General features: G+C 37.8%; 1 protein-coding gene across 2 annotated transcripts in view; it reads left to right on the top strand.

The window, feature by feature from the left end:
• Nucleotides 1–5581: 5581 nt before the first annotated feature.
• LOC107554565 (tetraspanin-18-like) overlaps nt 5582–20287 on the top strand; it is a 41378-nt gene continuing 26672 nt past the window's right edge. Inside the window, exon 1 of one of the 2 annotated variants that reach the window (XM_016237121.1) lies at nt 5582–5977. The gene's annotated coding sequence lies outside the window, so the exon portion shown is untranslated. Of the gene's footprint in view, nt 5978–6202; nt 6307–20287 lie in introns of those variants that run through there. The other variant, XM_016237120.1, reaches the window with a different exon arrangement.

Raw genomic sequence — 20287 nt, 5'->3', positions numbered from 1 at the left:
TCAATGTCTTTTTGTCAGTACAGTAGTCAGCTGGGTCCAGTGTTGACTTTCATTATATGGACTCATAATATGACTTTACATTATATTATGTTGCAGGTCAGTTTGACCCATTTTGGTTTTTGAGTTGTGGGATATATGGTTACCCTATGAATTTTTTGAAATTTTGCAAAATCTTCTCATTTAGGGTCATGAATGTGCCTGCAAAGTGTTGATTATGATGTTGATTATGGGTCAATCTGACCTGTATGTTTCTTCTGTAAAAGAAGGTGCACAGACCTGAAATAAAAACATTTTTGATGCAGTTTGTTATGTAAGTTTCTCAGTTTCCCTCTGAGGGTATTTACATTTATGTATTTGGCAAATGCTGATCCAAAGGAACTTACACTGGTTTAAAGGTTTACATGTTTATTAGTTCATGCAAGTTCAGTTCACCGGGACTACTGCTGTTTGAATTTCAAGAACTTCATTTCACACTACTTCAGTTTAAAATGTTAGAATGAAAAAAATTTATTTGTTGAAATACTGTTGATAAAATTCCCCGTTTATGAAAAATCTAATGTCTAAAAAAATTGTTAAATAACATTTTAATCACATATTGTGATTGTTGGTGAATTGTCATTAATATTGAATCCAATTAGGATCAGTTTGATCCCAACCATAACTATCGTACATTTTTAATATAATACAAGGATTAAATGATCTTCACAATATATATTTATGTTCCAGAAAAAGGCTGAACTATCCCTTTGAGAACTGCAATTAATCCACAACTTCTTCTTCCCCTATTTACTACAAAAAAATGTATATAAAAAGGCAATTCAATACTTATCTCCTTATTCTTCTTGATGCTTAAAAGATACTATACTCGCTGTGTTGAAAATCTGTTCATCATGGTACAAACTGTTAGCAGGCAGTAGTTATAAGTCATAAGTTCCAATATGCTGAAGTCTATTGTCCTGTGGGTATTCTGCTGTCTGTTCCCTATGGGACTCTCAGATCCCAGCGCAGTCAATTATGATGTGTCTGCAGGCTCCGGTCAGCATCCAACTGATATGCAGCCTGGCTCATTCAATCCCACTTTGTCTCAAACTGCCATTACTCACCCAAATAGTGGGTTGGTAGACAGTGAGAACAGATGAAATTAATAGCATGAGATGTGTTAGAAGCTTTATTGTCAAATCAATCTTATCCATCAGTGCTAATAAGCTGATGAATCACAGGTTAAAAATGGAGGATGAAGCAACAGCAGGGTAAAGTTAGCCTAGGAAATGTAGGTGTTCCTCCTCTGTAGAGATTTGTTTCTATTAAAATAGATTTCCTACCATATGGAGTTGCAGGTTTCACCTCATGTAGGTTTTTAAAAAACTGTAAGCAATGGGAGAGAGGAGCAGGGTCGGAAATGGATCTCGAACTGGGACTTGCTGTACTATATGTTGAGCACTGACTGTATTCACAACCATTTTATAAAGTGGATAGCATTATAAGTTATAAGTTCAAGATGTAGATTTGAATTTAGCCAAGTCATTTTAGTGCAAGTTTTAAGTTTGTATATTGTATATTAAATTGATTTAAATGTAGATGTGGATTGATATACAGTCATTTAAATATAAATATTTTGGATGAAATAGTTTTTAATGTTATCATTATTACACGAATATACTTTACTCAACAAATGACACTGTTTTTCTATAAAATTTAGTAAAAAAAAAAAAAAATTATATACTCATTTCACAAATGTATAGATTTTCTCAAGCTGCTGGTCTGGAGTCAGATTTTCCCTTCTCACTATCAATTAAAGTTTGGAACTGGCACAAAGAAACTTCTCCTAGACCAGCAGCTTTATTTTCCAAGCAGCAATACTTCAAATCTGTTTCATATATACACACATATGCCTGTGACCAAATAATATCCAATGTATCATATAGAAAATACATATTTTTTATTAATAATAATAATAATAATAAAAATAAAAATCTGATTATTTCCAAAACCAGTTTTATCTCCCCTGCTGTTCTGAACACGGTTGCTAAGTAACAGGTAAACATAAGTACTCAGCTCCAAAAGAAGAGTAGTTATTTCTAGGGCTCTTCAAGCAGCAATCATCAACAGTGGGCACATCCATCTCAATCAGATGGGCAAAGCTAGCTCTCCTAATAAACAGAGTGTAGGATACAGCCATTTGAAAGTATTAGTGGTATTCTGTAAGAGGCAAAATTGAGATTGTCTCATAATAATCATGTTGAAGCAACAGAAAATCTGTATGTTTGATGTCTGTTAGCTGTTCCTTGTATATTTGCAGACTGATCCATTTTCCCTCTTGCTGCCTTTTAGTATACTTTGTTACCCATAAAGAAATTAACACTCTAGAAACCAATTCTAGTGATACGCTCACTTACAGAAATGGAATGCTGCTTGCATTTTACTTCCATAATGTGAAGTATTTGCAAGAAAAAAAATTTAAGGTGGGACTTAATTTTATCCATCAGGAATTGATTGCAAAAAGTGGATAAGAGAAATAAACAGAAATATTGATGTATCTAGTTTTCACTAAACTATTTTTATGCACAAAAATGCCAATGAACCTCATGTTTCCTCAAATGCTTTGGAAGCATTCAGGAATAAAACCTCTCCAACTTTCTTCCTTCTTCAAAATGCAAGAATTCAAAGAAAAAGAATTGCAAGAGGAACTTGCTCACTGTTGCTTCCTTTCCGAGGAAGAGTGAATATTAAAATTTTGATAAAATAACTTGAATTTATTTTATTTGGAATAAAATGAACCAATGAAGAGTTTACAATAAGTCCAATAGCATGCAGTAGGAAAATAAAGAAGGTTTTAAGTTGACTCATACTTTTAAGTTGACTCATACAAATACATACAAATGTTCTGTCTTTCATCGGTAGAACTGCCAGCTGAAGAGGGCATGACAGCTCTTTGAAAATATGCCTTAAGAAAATATTCATAAACACTTTGCAAACATTTTGTTGTTGTGTAAAAAATCTCTATTTGTACTGTAAATCCAATTTTGGCAGTTTGGGACAACAAAGCATGACGCATGCATGGCGCTTGTCCTTGTACTCTCTGTGATAGCCCCTGACAGAATGAGGCTGCCTGGAGTGAGTAGAGAGTATGGGGGTGTGCTAGGCAGGGGGTCTAGTTTCCTGTCATGTCATGAGCATGTTGGACATTGTTTTTTGTTAGTGTACAATGTCATGGGGTGGCGACAGATGGGATCTTTTAGCTGTGTATAATAATTATGCATAAAATGCAATAAACAGCTTCAAGTGCATACGGATTCTGCTCTTAGTTTGTTCACTTTGACTTCTATTGACTTTCTGTTCAAACAAAAGGAGAAATGTTTAATTATGTACTGGTTGGAGCTTTCAGACACTTATATGATTGTGAACAAATCTTTCAGTCTGGTTTGTGAACTGGATCAACTGATTCACTGAAAATATCGAACTCAAAGATTCTATTCGTTCTTCTCTCATGAACTCTCAAGAACGATCCAAGAACTACTGCAGATATCAAGATTTTCAGTGTATAATGATCTATTTTCTGCTTCGTTCCTCTCGGAGTCACTATTGAATATGTCAGAAGACATATGAGTCATACGGACCACTTCAATTTATGGTGTTTCCCCCCCTAATTTTGGAGCTTGACAGCCCCCGTCCTGATTTACTTCTCTCTTAAAAATAAAGGAACATGCAACCTTTCCATTGCACAAAAGGTTCTTTATAGTGAATAAAATTCACACTAAGAACAAAAAATATTCCTTTTAAAAACTGTTCACTGAAAGGTACCCAAAAATCACATGCAAAACCCCCCTTTTGGAACCTTTATTTTTAAGAGTGTTTCTGAAAAGAGTGACCTGGATATTATTCAAAAATAAACCTTTTGTGTTCCTCAAGTAATACAGGTTTTGAATAGCATGAAGATTCTGTCATCATTTACTCATCTTCATGTTGAGATGAATTACCCCTTTTTAGGGACTGCTGTGTGGTGGAGTGTGTTTTCTTAAGAAAGCACAAACGACCCTGAAGTACCCTTACTGCCCACCCCCACCAGCCATGCTAGACCCCCTCCCTACTCGAGCTGCTCAAATCATGACACCAAGACCAGAGAGCTGACATTTCAATAACATGCAGACGACACATGCACACACACAAAGAGGCATCTCTTCACACTCACAGATGTCTCAGAGATGGACTGTCACATGTCGCAGGTCCAATATAGTTAAACAACAGACTTTAAGAAATACAATCTCTTTGAAGAAATTATGTGTGTACCAACTCACTGTTGCAATGATTGACATATAGTGGAGGCCAGGGCTAGTTGCCACTATTTTTTATGCAAGTTAATATTTCTCAGTGTAGGTTTTTATAAAGTCAGTTTATTAAAAATAAAGGTTCCAAAAGGGGGGTTTGTGCAACAATGCCATTGAAGACCCATTTTGGGGTCCCCAAAGAACCTTTCATGGCCCGTTCACACCAAGAATGAACTATAAAGATAATTATAATGATAAGTATATTAGCATGCACAGCAATGCACAATATAAATCTGTTTATTATAAGCTTGCTGCAGTTTTGTCGTCTGCCTTTTCAAATGCTTCAGCTCTTAAAAGTTTGTAGGATAGCCTGCTGATTGGATGTCAATGTTTTTATTGTTCATCAGCTGGAAAAAAATCGTTCTGAAAGTGATTCCAACAATATCGGTTCTCTGTGTTATTAACATTATAACTGTGGATGTGGATATCCCATACTCATAGAATTAGAATGGTAATTACAACTCCACCATCGTTATCAATAGTTAACATCCTTGGTGTGAACAGGCCTTTAAAGTCGGCATGAAATGGAAGTATTCACCCCATAAAGAATCAAGTCCTGCCCTACTTTTTCTATTTCTCTCGATAATCCATTACCCTCAGATGTAGGCTACAACACAATACAGAAGAAAAAAATGTTCACTACTTATGTTGCATTGCAATTTCCATTATAAAGAAACTTTTGTGGAATGGAAACCTTTATTTTCAAGTGCACATGAACAATATCCAGGTAATTTAACACACATTGACCTTTTGTGACAACATGAACCCATAGTGGGGCAAGTTGTCACACTGGACCATGAAACTACCACATTTTAAACAGTACAACAATTACCAAAAGCAATTCATTAAATAGAAAAAAAATAATGGTTTTGGTCAACAAATTATAACACTTAAAATAGCTTCCCCCAATAACAATGTACAACCGGGCATCAAAATAGACTTTATACTTAATCTACCCCTTTGAGGCTTCCCTTAATGCATGTGTGCTGTAGAGGGTTAAATTATGACTGAGGTTGTGGTCTAGATGTGAAGTGCGGTGGGATATCATGTACTGTATGCCACAGGGAATGTCAGTGTCACGACCTTTGTGGGCATGTAGACAAAGGGATCGTGATACTTTTCTTATCTGACTCGCCATCTGTGGTGGTGTTGAGGGGGGCCAGGGAAGTGAAAACAATTTGACCATTAAATCTCCACCCACGAGTTAAAAGAGCAAAGCGCTAAATTGGTGTTCTGGGAGGAGTCAGAGAGATTCCCTGAATACATGTACCACCACCGCTAATATATCATTTCTAATCGCATATCTATTGATTACCAGCAGCAGAACGCCAACAGAGTGAAAGAAGTAAACTGGGCGTTGAAGTTGTAGCAGATAGTGTCCCTCCCTCCAGACTGAACTGTAGAAAGGGTCTGGTCTGCGCTACCAGCAGCGCGCAAGAGGGACGCGAGATTAGGGCAGCAGTTAGTTTGGGGGTCTCTAGAATTTATTAGCTGACGCTTGAAGCTCGTTGTGTTTTTCTGGATTCGGAGCAGATCTACAGGTCCGCTTTTTCAGTCGGCATTCATTCACGCAGACTTATACCATCACACTTCACCTCGTTTCATCTCTGGAACTCAGGACAGCGAAGAACAACGCGTGTTTGGCTTTTGAGGTGAGATTCTCGGTAAACTAAACTCCGCTGGTGTTTACGTGAATGCAAACTTATGATGGCTGGTTAGCTCTCTTTATCTATTCATTTAATTCAAATCAGCTAGAAAAACATTGTGTTTCATTTTGAAACTCTGCCATATGTGGTTATCACTTATGCAGGGTAGAACTACAGATAAATGCTCGTTGTGTTTTTCTGGATTCGGAGCAGATCTACAGGTCCGCTTTTTCAGTCGGCATTCATTCACGCAGACTTATACCATCAGACTTCACCTCGTTTCATCTCTGGAACTCAGGACAGCGAAGAACAACGCGTGTTGTTTGGCTTTTGAGGTGAGATTCTCGGTAAACTAAACTCCGCTGGTGTTTACGTGAATGCAAACTTATGATGGCTGGTTAGCTCTCTTTATCTATTCATTTAATTCAAATCAGCTAGAAAAACATTGTGTTTCATTTTGAAACTCTGCCATATGTGGTTATCACTTATGCAGGGTAGAACTACAGATAAACACTCAAAAACGCGTATTGTTTTGACAGTAGCGATAAATCACAGCGATTCCTTATTGAGATGCGAGGCATTTTACGCGTAAATTTAATTTGAGCGAAGCCTAACAACTGTTTTAAGAAGAAGGTAGAAAACACTCGGAATTAAAAACAGTCGTTTATGTATTCAGCTAACATCGCGCTTCTCTCACCCCCCAAACAAACAATTTCCTTACGTTACACTCGCTCGTATTTCACCGAGGACGGCGCGTGTCACCATCCGGCGGTTTCTGTTCAATCTAATTAGTTGAGTAAAACCCGGGGAAAGTCTGGGTGGGATGAGGAGGCATCAAGCTGGCGGTTTTCCCACGGGGTGTGACAGCAGGAGTTGTCCGTGTGTTGTCCAGGAGGTCCTGTCTTAACCGTAGTCTGTCCCCCCAGACGCACAGGTCAGCAGATGGAGGCAGTCCTGCCGACGGCCGTGAGTTCAGTGCCAGTTTAAATCAATCAAACCGCGCATCTTTTCATGTTTTCAGTGTGTGAAAGAGAAAAAAATGATTCTATCTATCTATCTATCTATCTATCTATCTATCTATCTATCTATCTATCTATCTATCATTTAACCCTTGACATTCCTGTTAACAAAGAGTGAAATTCTTCAGGCTTTGAAACAATGGTGTACCAATAGACATGAATTATGGGTTTTTCCCTGAAAACTAAAGCCATGTATGAATATTATCTTTGGCCATATTCCAGAAGCAACACAAACAGTGCCGGGTTAGGTTAATGTATCCTGTACAATATTTCTGAAATTTTCGAATCTTTAAATGCACTTAACCAGCGATGTTAATTGTTAGCCTACTATGCCTTCAGAAGATTGTTTTTTCAAGCCTACATGATCTTCACAGTCTGTCAAACTACATCAAATATGGTGGTATACTCTACTGTAACCAGATAGCCTATGCCATGCAATCAAATCTTATCTAATCAGGTGTTATTGAGAAGAACTTGAAAACCTTTCTTCTTGAAACTGATCCTGATAGCACACATACATCTCGGAGACATCTGATCTGTCATTTGATGTCTGCATTTACATCTGCAAGGCGTATTTTTTAGAGTGTTTGCTCATCTGCAATACGTCTATAGGACGTTTCCTTTTAGATGTCAAATAGACGTCTATTAGATGTCTTTAAGATGTTTATGATTTAGAATGTATGTAAAACTGACATCTGAAAGACGTCTGTCAGATGTTTGTCCAAAGCAGATGCTTTCCAGATCAAGAGATCTTTAACAGACATCTTGCAGACGTACATGTGCTATCTGTGGTATCTCTTTGAGACATAGGGTGTTATTTCAAACAAAGCCTTGCCATACATTCTCAAGTGGTTATTGAAAGATTTGGAAGTAAACAGGCCTTAAATCTTACAGTCCAACTGTCTAACTTCATGTGTGCTGTAACTCTATATCCATTAGAGGGTTTTGGTGAATTTGTCGACCTATTTCTGGACCTTATTTTTGTAGTCTGACATAAAGGTTTGCTGCACTTGTTCCACAAAGCAGACTCCGACCAGTTTTCAATTAGTCAGGCACTTGTGCGTGAAGATATTGGCTCTGAGGGATTCATTAATGCCGGCATTGGGTGGCTTTGTAGTTTAGCTAAATGCTGATGTCAAAAGCACTCAAAGACTTCACTCACACAACCCAACACGGGCTCAGAGATAAGACTAGAGCCTTAACCTTAACATTAATTTATGCTATTGCAGGATATGCGAGAAGAACCTACACAATATCATGGCAGTTTGTAACTATATAATGTTTTGGTGAATTGGGCTGATTTGTATAAATCTCATTTGTACGTTTTCATTCAATCTGCTTATTTTGCGGTTATGTTTAAAGGGGTCATATGATGCGATTTCAATTCTTCCTTTCTCTTTGGAGTTTTACAAGCTCTTGGTGCATAAAGAAGATCTGTAAAGTTGCAAAGACTAAAGTCTGAAATCCAAAGAGATATTCTTTATAAAAGTTAAGCCCTCCTAAAATGCCTTGTTTAAACACGCCCCCACATGTCTACGTCACTGTGTGGGAAGATTTGCATAACGCCGCCCAAATGTTCATGCAAAGAAAGAAGGCGTAACTTTTATTCTCGCTGTAGTATTGTTGTTGCCACTGCCACCATGTTGTGGAGATGCTGTGTGTTTCGTTGTGAAAGCGAAACTACTTTGTTTGGACTTCCAAAAGAGGACGATATCTGCTTCGTCATGCCTGGAGCTGATCTGTGCTGGTCGCTGAGGAAATACATCAACTTCGCGCTGTGGATCGGCGGATCGGCTTTCACCGTGGACGAAGAGGAGTCCAGCCCGGGGTCGTCACATGTGGTTACCGCAAGCCCGCCGGCCGCTCCTTCGTTGAATCCGCCGGCCACACCGTTCTCAAGCCCGCCGGCCGCTCCACACTCTAGCCCGCAATGTGTGACGCTGTGTGACGCATTTTATGGAGAACTGTTTCCTGAACCTGCAGAGTAGCCTACAATGGGTCTGTGCTCAAAGGCTGTTCTATAAAGTGGGGCAGTTCCAACTTTTTCAAGGACAGTCTGTCTCTTCTGACTCACAGCCTGTAAGTAAATTTTTTATATTTAAAGAATTTGCCACTAATGATTCAAACGCGAGTTTTGAGCAGTGTAGAGTAGCGCTTGTTTGTTTGTCATTTCTCCGATCACAAATGCAGACATGGTTTTATGTTTACGCGGCGCGATGCAATGCAATGCATAAAAAGACAGTATAAGGCATTATAATCAGTAATTATGTCCCCACTGGATGCAACAAATGCCTCGTTTGTAATGGGTTGTATTGGTTTTGTCTCGTCGTTCTAGGAGATGGCATCACAGTATGGTAAGGGGCGTAACATTTCCGTCACACGCTTGTGGTATTCAGCCAATCACAACGCACTGGATAGCTGGCCAATCAGCGTACACCTCACTTTTCAGAATGATGAGCTTTGTAAAAATCGACACGTTTCAGAAAGGCGGGGCATAGAGGAGCAACAATAATGTACATTATGTGGAAAATAATGTGTTTTTATAACCTTAAATCGCATAAACATGTTGCATTACACCAAATACACAATATAATGTTCTTTTTAGCAACGTCATATGATCACTTTAACTACATACATTTAATGGTAAATGATATTTTATTCTCCGATTACAACCGGTAAAACTAATAACACAGGCTCATCCAGGTAACTGCAGTCGGCCCTATTCGCTTTCTAGGAAAAGCATTTCTTTGTGGAAGCTTTGTGTTTGGTTGGCTAACAAAATATTTATGTTAATAAGATTCAAACGCGAGTTTTGAGCAGTGTAGAGTAGCGCTTGTTTGTTTGTCATTTCTCCGATCACAAATGCAGACATGGTTTTATGTTTACGCGGCGCGATACGCAACGCGTAAAAACACAGTATAAGTCATTATAATCAGTAATTATGTCCGCACTGGATGCAACAAATGCCTCGTTTGTAATGGGTTGTATTGGTTTTGTCTCGTCGTTCTAGGAGATGGCATCACAGTATGGTAAGGGGCGTAACATTTCCGTCACACGCTTGTGGTATTCAGCCAATCACAACGCACTGGATAGCTGGCCAATCAGCGTACACCTCACTTTTCAGAATGATGAGCTTTGTAAAAATCGACACGTTTCAGAAAGGCGGGGCATAGAGGAGCAACAATAATGTACATTATGTGGAAAATAATGTGTTTTTATAACCTTAAATCGCATAAACACGTTGCATTACACCAAATACACAATATAATGTTCTTTTTAGTGACGTCATATGACCCCTTTAAGGATGGGCTAAAGGTGGACCTCCATGCTTTTTTCCCAAAAATTTTTAATTTTTTGTATGATTCACATCCTGTGTGAAATGTATGAAATCACCACCTTATAAAATAGATATGTTTTCCCATGAGATTGGGTGGAAAAACCCTTAAAATGTGGACATCAGAGGCTTAGAAATAATAGTGCTTGGTCTAATCTGTAAGCTTAGTTTACAGCTCTGTCCCCAGATCAATGTGATAGAAATGAAAATTCTGTTTACAGACATGAAAATGAACTGATTTATTGTTTTGAAGTGTATCAAACTAACCTAGTAATAACTAAAGCGGTGGACTGATGTGGAATGATTATGGAAGAGGGAGTCTGTGTTGTTCTGCTTGAGCAGACACGGAATCGTTCAGTCACTAAAGCATTGAGCTACTGGAAATGAATCTTTGGTTTTTTAGCCCCTAGCCGGTCAGGTAGTACCCCGGGAACTTTAGGCCGTTTTCCTGGTTGCATTCGCACCGCCAACAGGAACTCAGAAGTGACATAAGCCGGCAGACAGCAACATCATTTAAGCACAGCATTCAGCAACGTAAACAACAAAAGGATGGAGGACACCGTGATCGGAGCTGTGTTTTTGATGTACTGTATATACTGTGTTTTGTGATAATAGAGATAGAATGTAGACGTAGAAGTTATGCGATAGAAAGAGCAAATCAGAGGACTAAGAGACGAAATCTACTACGGCAACTTGCATTTCCACATATGGTCGCTGTTTTCCATCTTGTAGCCTGCTGTAAACTGCTCCGTGAATAATAAACTGTTGTGTGTTTATCTGGCTTTTTAAAAATGGCGGATGCCGGCGTTTTCCCACATGCGACGTACACTTACATCACTGGTAATTCCTATAGCGCGGGTTTAGACACTACTCTGAAGTAAGAGCTAATTTAGTTCCCGTAAAAGGAGTTCCTAGAACTAAAATCGTTCCTAGTTCCTGCAGTGCAAACGCGCGAGCATCCGGGTACTTCCGCCAATAGTTCTAGGAACTATGAAAAGGTTCCTCCGGTGCGAAAGGGGCTTTTGTGGCGGGAAGTCCCAGTTGAGAGCAAGTGGCCTGTCTACAGGCTGTAATATTAATATCAGTTGACATGGCAGCAAATGAACTGGTCGTCAGGGCTGGTTTGATCTCCACTGCAGTTCCCAGATCTTTAATCAGTGCAGGTGATTCATTCCACCCTGAGCTCTTATCCAGCCTCCAGTGAAATGCCCTTATTGACAGCAGAGCGAAGGCCCAGGGAGAAAAGGAGGTCAAGTCATCACTTTCTTCCAAGTTTCAGGCATCAGAGCTACACGATCTGGCAGTTTGTAGTCTGCAGAGGATCTGGAATGAGATAGAGTATCTATTGCCTTGAAAAGAAAATTGCTTTCCCCCCCATTTGCTAGAGGACTCTCATCTAATGCTTGTGACATGGGGCGCTTCACCCGGTAATGGGTTTTGGGGCCTCTTTGCCTCTGAGACACATGAAATTTGCAAAGGAGCGGTGTATATTAATTACCATTAAGAATATGTGTTCTTTGGTCCTAGAATCTTCAAAAAATTAAAGGGGTCCTATTATGCTTTTTCACTTTTTCAACTTTAGTTAGTCTGTAATTTTGCTGTTTGTGCATAAAAAAGATCTGCAAAGTTACAAAGCTCAAAGTCCACTTCAAAAGGATATTTTATTGAACAGAAATCACTTTTCAAAAAGTACAACGAATGACTTGTTTGGACTACAACGCATATTTTCCGGGATTTGTGATATCACAAAAACCGACGAATGGGACGAGACCTGGTTGAGCTGCACTAGAGAAGGCAACGAGTGTTATCACTATGTCGGAGACACGCTAGCTTTCCCAAGGCAGACGAACTTAGAGTGATTACAATCATCCAGGTTTAAATCGTGCTCAAATTGATTTGATTTTGACGCAATATTTACACTGAAGCTCGCAGACGGCTATGGTAAGGGGCGTGACATTTCCCGAGCAGGCGCCGAGTGCTGCCAATCACAACACACACTGGCCCAGCTAACCAATCACAGCACATTTCGTATTTCAGAAGGCGGGCCTTCATTTGTTACAGGAACTATTCGAGCCGTTCATGCCAGACTGGGGAGAGAGGTATTGTAATAATGTAAAATATGTGAATATGTTTTTCGAACAACCTGGTATGAGAGCCTGTTCTAGTTACACCCCCAAAACAAAATCAAGACTTTGTAAAAGAGCATAATAGGACCCCTTTAAGAGGCTTGTCAAGTATGACCTGCCGCTGTAGAATTTCAATTATGAATGCATAGATCTTTTTTTTATGCCAGTGCTGGCAAAGATGCTTTTGTTCTAGAAGGCTTTGAGAAACTTTAGAGGATGCAGCTGAGGGCTCCAAAGTTCATTCAAGACAGGGATGTCCATTGACCCTGGTAAATAACAGGACCTCTTTATCAAGAGGAAACAGACTGCTTGTTTGTGTTATCCGTAATGCTTATCTATTATTCAGGCAATTTCCTTCAATGTTAGTGTGCCAGGGATAAAATGAGGTGAAAGTATGCATATAACAAGCTGGGTCCTACAGCTGAGGGTCTCACAGTCATTATTTAATCTTTACCCACAATGAAATGCAGATTTTAGATGTATTATTTACATACTAGACTTGAAGTGTAGGTTTTATATGGAAGGAGCCTTATGTTGCTGGTGTGTCCATTTAAACAGGTTAAATTTATTATAAAAACTCACAGCTCATTTCCAGAAAAATGGTGAAAAATAAAAAAGGCGATTATGGGATGCCATTTTGGTGCCTAGGTCTATATATTGTATAGATTATATATAGCTTATGTGGCAAAATTGGTACAGAGAATCCTAAAATTTTTACTATTGGTACTGACTGCTGAAAACCAGCCTGATCTCATTGTTTATAGGTATTAGTATGTAACATTTACAGGTACAAAATGTACATTTTTGTACGTTTTCATTGATTTGATTGACAATAATTTATTTTTATTATTATTTTTTTTTAAATGTCAAAAGTGGTACCAAATAAAGTAATCCAAATAATAATGTGTTGCAGTCACAGTTCTCTCTGGCAGAATACAAACATTTTGTGTTAGACACAGAGCACAATTTAAGTTGTTAATTGTTGAAAATATTATCCTGATCCATTCCATGAAGGCTGACTGAGAATGACTAGGAGGACAATGCCTTTTGTGTCCCACGACAAACTAAATAAATATTACATGATAAGTAATGGTTAAACGATTACAGAAATGTTATCCATTTTAAAGTTTTAAAATGTAGTCTTTCCAGAATATTAAGTAAATTAGTAAACTGCATTACAAATAAATAATTAATGAAAACATAATGTAATTAATATGACAACTGAATACAATATAACCAAAATGTTAATGCCACAATTTCAATATTCATAAGGATTCATTTTTAAGTCTGTAAAGTTGTTCATACGTAAATAATTAACATTTTAGTTGTTGTCACATCAATATTGTACGTTTAGATGCTGTTAATACATCAATACTGTATGTTTTATTGTCTATGCAAACATAAGTAAATGTAAGTTCACACTTCACGTAAAAATACACACGAATATTCATGACATCACGATTTTATCAGCATTATACTGCAAAAGTACATGTATAAAGTAGATTTTACTGTAAATTATGGTATATGGTAATTCAAAACCATTTAACAGTATGTTACAGTAAAATGACATGTATGTATGGTCCTGTTAAATGTAATACCATTTCTCACTGTATATGGTAAGGGAACTTACACTTAATATTTTTTCGTGTAGTATCCCACATTCTTTTTATGTTAAAATTATAAAAAATTTTAGTCATAATAACACTGCATTTTGTTGATATTTAAGGTTTTCGGTAAATTTAAGGTTTCAGTCAAATAAGAACCATTCTCAAATCCATGGGCTGTTCATGATAGCGGCACACATAGTTATCCTTGTGTATCCTCAGCTATTGAGTAAAAGAGCTCTGTTGATCTGAGTTGCTCTCATTATGACATTTGTACAGCCTGAATGCAGACAGTTGTTTCTCTCTGTATAGGCTCACACTGTCTATTGGAAAGGCCTGTTTCTCCCTTTGACACAGTTAAACTCCTCACTACTCCTGACTCAGGCATATTTGTGTGCTTCTGATCTTTCTCTTTTCTTCTTATTCATTCCAGTAGAAGTTTATTCCCCTGTACTCCCCACCTCTGTTTCCCCCTCCTCTGGGTTCTTGGTTTTGGTAACAGTTCTGCGGTCGCTCCTGTGCATTCAAGTGCACGTAGCAAACTCAAAAGCCATTACTTTACAGACTGACATTCCTTTGTGGAAAGCGTTTGGTAGGTTTTAGTCTCTTTCTGCGTTCAGTGGCGTTAAGATGTTCACTACTGTTTTGTGCTGTTTTGAGATGATCAAGAAACACGTTGTTCTGTCTTTGAATACCACCCACACATACAAGGACATTAGCATGCATTCACACAAACACACACATGCAGCAGAGTGAAATGAGCACAGCTGGCTCAAGTCCATTAGGTTTGTGTGTTTAAGGTATTTGCTCTATGCTACAATATTAATTAAAAAGACCATAGGAACATGGCTTGAATTCTGGTCGTTGTACTGATGACCTGTAATTTATATAGCTCAAGCTGAATGAAGCTTACAGGTACAATGTTTCCCTGAAATGTGACTATATATGGAGATGGTGGTTTAATAGCAAAACTTGCATGATACTTTGGGCTAAGCACTAAAATCGAGCAGTTTTTTCTCTCTCAATATGCTGAGATAAGCAGTCCTTTCAATACAAACATGATGAGTATTACAGTATGAACCATTTAGACATAAATGGGTTATGTGTTATTTTCCCCTAGATTTTATCTCCATTATGCACTTTTATGCATTATGCATAATATGCTTCTGCAGAAGCGAAATGTTTCTGCATTAGAATTTATTCATGTTTTTATTCATTTTGTCTTTAATTTCACAATACATTAGGCTGGTGTAAAAACAGATAACAATACAAGTTTAATGAAATAATAGTAATGCAGACGCACAATGTGAACTGCTAAGTACATTTTATATGCAAGTACACATTATGAATCAAATGTTTTTACACACAAAGTCATTATTTCTTATGACTATTTTCCACATTTTAGAATGATAGTCAAAACTACACTACAGTTCAAAGACGGTAAACAGGCAGTTTTCTATTTTAATATATTTTAAAATGTAAAATTCTTTGATGACTAAAAAGCCCAAAAGAACAGCATTTATTTGAATAGAAATCTTTTGTAACGTTATGCATGACTTCTGTCGATTTTGACAAATGTAATAGATCCTTACTGAATAAACTAAAATAAAGGCCCCAAACCCTTAAATGGTAGTGCAATATGGGAATTATTGACCAAAACAATGTTAAACAAGATTCCAGCTCTATACACTCTGGACATTCTCTTCTTAACTAACTCCATGAAGTGCAGACTGGGATGATTTGTACTGAAGGGGTTCACATGCTTGCTGGAGACTTGTTGGATGCTTTTCCTTCACAATCTGGCCAAACATATCCAGAACATTTCTTTTAGGTATAATTTCAGTTTTCTATTATATTTGTAATTTATATTACGTTCAATCAACAGTTACCTTCACACACCTGCAGGTGATTGATAGGTGCGTAGGACAAACAGCCAAAAGCAGGCCAAAAATCAAAACAAAAACGAATTGTGTCCAAACATGTGACCGGTTGTGTGTAAATAAACATTCCTGTCAGCTAGACTAACCACAATGCTTTCAATTAAAGTGACAAAACCACAACTTAACTGACAAAAACATTTGTATGCCAGTTCATGTCAGGGACAATACATGTCCGATTCTCCAGAACATTTCCCCAGTCTCCTCGTAATGTATTTGACAACTTCCTCCTACAAGTCTGCCACATCAGATGCCACTATATGCCTGGTGTTAAGTTGACATGTTCTGTACTTTTTAGTTTTACTCCTCGTGATTTTTTTATGAGATGCTATAAATGTTTCAGCTGGGCTTCTTTACCCATATGTGGCTTTCAACAGAGTTGTTGGGTCACTACAGTTAAAGTCATCTTGTGGCTTTTAGGGCCGCATTGTGAAGCCCCAGGCATCATTCTTCAAGACAGCGATTGTCAGTCAGCTTTCTCAGTTTATTGTAGGGCCATGAAGAAAACTGCCTTCTTTAATCGTGAGATAACGTGATCACATGAAGGTGGTGTATTGTCACACTGTGTGGTCATTAATGAGGAAACTACACGTTTCTCCATTCAAGCTGCTGAGGAAATATTTAGGGCAGTGATATCATTCCCCACTGATTAGGCTGGAGAATGGATGAAATAGACCATAAAGTCTAATCTCTTCCTTTTCTAATCTCTGCTCATATTTGGAAACTGCTGGAGGAGAAGACTGAGCACCCTTCAAAGCTAGTAAATGCTTTGTGTGAACATCATTTGCATGTTACTGATTATTTTAACATAAATTAAATGTGCCAGCTTGCTTTTTTGATGATGAAGAGAACAGGATTGTTCGAGACTGAAGGTTACAAGGTGCTTATTCTGATTTGGTGCTGCATTTTTGAGCTATGAATGGCAACTTAAATCCTCATGCAGGTCAAAGAAGGAGAGCTTCAGGAAATGATAAACCTGGGCTTGTGTCCCAATAATTAGTCACATGTTCTTTTGCCAGCTAGTGGCCACATTACACTGACTTAATTACAACCACCTGCTTGAGACAATAAGACTGAAAACATCAGACCCAGCAGTTGAGGCAAGTCTCCAGCTGGTTGCTCTTTCGGGATAATCTTATGATTGGCAAGTTGTAATGTTTTTCTTGGGTCCTGAGAGACCATGGCATCTGAGATGGTGTAAATCAACCAAAAAAAGGATATTTCAGTGCTGCACTTCTTTGCCTGCCAACATGTAGAATATGAGATGCACCCTCAGCAATACACAGACCTAAAATAGTCCAATAAAACTCCATTAACCTAGAACAATAGAAATGGAACTCACTGGCTTCATTGTTTGTCTAACATTTGGAATTGAGTTGTAATTAATAATTGGGAAAGTAAATGATTTCTGTTTGCTTTTTGCTAAATGCTTAATTTTTTTGTGGAGAAATGTGCGTCATCCATCATTAGTCTTGAAGAAATGTCAACTTGTTTACTTTTGAGAACTTTGTTTAACTGAAAACCATTTATTTTCATTCCAACAACTTATTATTTATTTTCATTGCATGCCAAAACATTTTTATAAAATTCATACAATATGCAGTGTAAAAACGTTTTTATTCTCATACTTGATTTCTAGTGTTCTTTTCCATATTAGTACCTTATGATAACCTTGTGTGACCCTAATGATCGAACACAGCCATCAAAATTTTATTAAAATGTATTCATTTATTGATTGACTGATTGATTGATTTCACTATACGCTCTAAAAAATGCTGGGTTGTTTCAACCCAACTTTGAGTCAAATATGGACTAACCCAACTGTTGGGTTAAATTTTTACATTACATTTTTTAACCCAAAAGTTGGGTTAGTCCAAATTTGACCCAAAGTTGGGTTGAAATAACCCAGCATTTTTTAGAGTGTACTGAGCATGCATGAAATGGTTCACTCATATCTCATTATTCACTCATATCTTTGTCACACCACACTGATCTAAGCTTATTTTATAGTTTGAAGTTGATAGAATGATAAAGACCCTTTTCAGTTCTGTCCCATAAGCCCTTAAATATTGTGCCTGAATAACTCACCTGGCCTTTGAAGTATTAGATTCAGTGTCTTTTAAAATACCTTATGAAACGTGATTTGAAGCATTTAAAAGCACAGTTAACCCAAAAATGAAAATCCTGTCATCTTTTACGCCTGCTCAGCCTCATTTTAAAGTTGCATGCACCACTTTTGATACCGTTAATTTTCCTTGTGTCATTGACTTTCTTCCACGACCCAAAGGTTTGAGATTTGCATTAATCATAGTTTTTATACAACTTGTATAATTGTGTGAAATTTGGTGAATAGGATAGAAAGATTTATTGTTCTTTTCTGCCTTTTTCCTACCAAGCATATCATTGATGTCCATGAGAAGTGTCAGTCAGCAGAATGCAGTCCAAAAAGAGATCTGAACTGAGACAAAATGAGTCGGATAATCTGTGTGGCCCTGTTACACTTGTTTTGGAGAGCAGAAACTGAATTTCGAGAATTGGCTAGAGGCTTTCAGAAGCAATTGAAGACATATGGAACAAGCATCAGCCTACAAGATCAGTTGTAAATGGCATGTTTTACCTTTCATTTAATAAACATTTGTTGTTAGTTATGCTACAACAGAAATCAACTTAAATATGAAATCCATGTGCTATTTTGCAAATTAAAATACGGACAAAATATATGAATTAACTGACTATGTAATATATCTTGTTGGTTTCAAGAAACAACTCTGGAATCCTGTTTCAGCTTATTTGACCTGTTTTATCCATATAAAGTTTCATTAATTTGACAATGGTCCAAGACCCTTCCAGTCAATGATTTACTTCTTCCTTATTTCCCATTTACAGATGCCATTTCCTTAAAAAAAGCCCTGAATTACAGCATGTGTGTTGTGATATAGTATGTGTGAGCCTGAGATGTTCTCTTAACTTTTTCAGCACGTTCATTTGTTGTCCCACTGCTGTTCCATCATCTTCTGTGGTGGAAACCAATTGACTTGTGTTCCTATTGAGACCTCTTCTTGGATGCCCTCCAAATGATCTCATGTTCCATAGTTTCTCTGACTCCTTCTCATGTGCCATAAATCATTGTGATGTAATCTTTCACACTGCTGTTCCCACAGCTGGTGAGCTGAAGCGCTTGTTCTTGTAGAGGGTGTTGCGTAGTGACCAGTTAACCTCAGGTTTTACATCCCAGAGCAGAAATGACCGGATTGACCTCTCGTATTCCTCTGATATATACACACACTGCCTTTATTTCTGAAATTTCTATGTATTCCACCTGGGGTCTTTAAGGTTATGGACTGTGCAGTGTTTATCCAGGCGAATAAGACTGAACACATTTTGAGAGTCTTAAAACCTCTCAGAGTGTTCATGTCTGATATTTGCATTTGGACCTGAAGATTACATCTGATTTTCTGAGAGTATTTGTGTTGAGTGTTATCCCTCTTGACGGCTCTATGCTTCTGCTCCCATGGCCAGGGGGAGGAATGTTTCTATAAGCACTGAGATTTTTTTTACGAGATCTTACTGTGGAAAAATGTCTGGTCGTTTTGCCACCCACCCCTCCCAAATAGTCTCCTCCTGAGATCCTGTAAAAAGCAGGATATCTACCCTATGGTGTCTTGTTCTTTACTTCCTGTGGGTAATGGTATTTTTGGAAATTGCAAAGCAGAAACATTTTATGAACATATTATAGGAAAAATACAAGCCTTATTGAAGTCTGAAGGACCCCAGTGAATCCCATTTAGCCATTAATTTATCATTTTGTATCAAAGGCTTTGATTTGAACTGCTAAGAATGTCCTTTTCTGTGAAATTAAGCAAAGTTAAGTTTAATGTTTTAAAGGGGTCATATGACGTTGCTAAAAAGAACATTATGCTGTGTATTTGGTGTTAGGCAATGTGTTTATGCAGTTTAAGGTAAAAAAAACCACATTATTTTCCACATACTGTACATTATTGTTGTTCCTCTATGCCCCACCTTTCTGAAACGCGTAAATTTTTCCAAAGCTCATCGTTCTGAAAAGCGAGGTGTATGCTGATTGGCCAGCTATCCAGTGCGTTGTGATTGGCCGAATACCTCAAGCGTGTGACGGAAATGTTACGCCCCTACCATACTGTGATGCCATGTGCGACGAGACAAAACCATTAAAACCCATTATAAACGAGGCATTTGTTGCATCCAGTGGGGACATAATTACTGATTATAATGACTTATACTGTCTTTTTACGTGTTGCGTTGCGTATCGCGCCGCGT

The sequence above is a fragment of the Sinocyclocheilus grahami genome, unplaced genomic scaffold (genome assembly GCF_001515645.1).
Source record: "Sinocyclocheilus grahami isolate Dianchi unplaced genomic scaffold, SAMN03320097.WGS_v1.1 scaffold506.1, whole genome shotgun sequence".
Lineage (NCBI taxonomy): Eukaryota > Metazoa > Chordata > Actinopteri > Cypriniformes > Cyprinidae > Sinocyclocheilus > Sinocyclocheilus grahami.
Note: the sequence above shows the minus strand (reverse complement) of the source record. Positions and strands in the feature narration are given on the sequence as shown.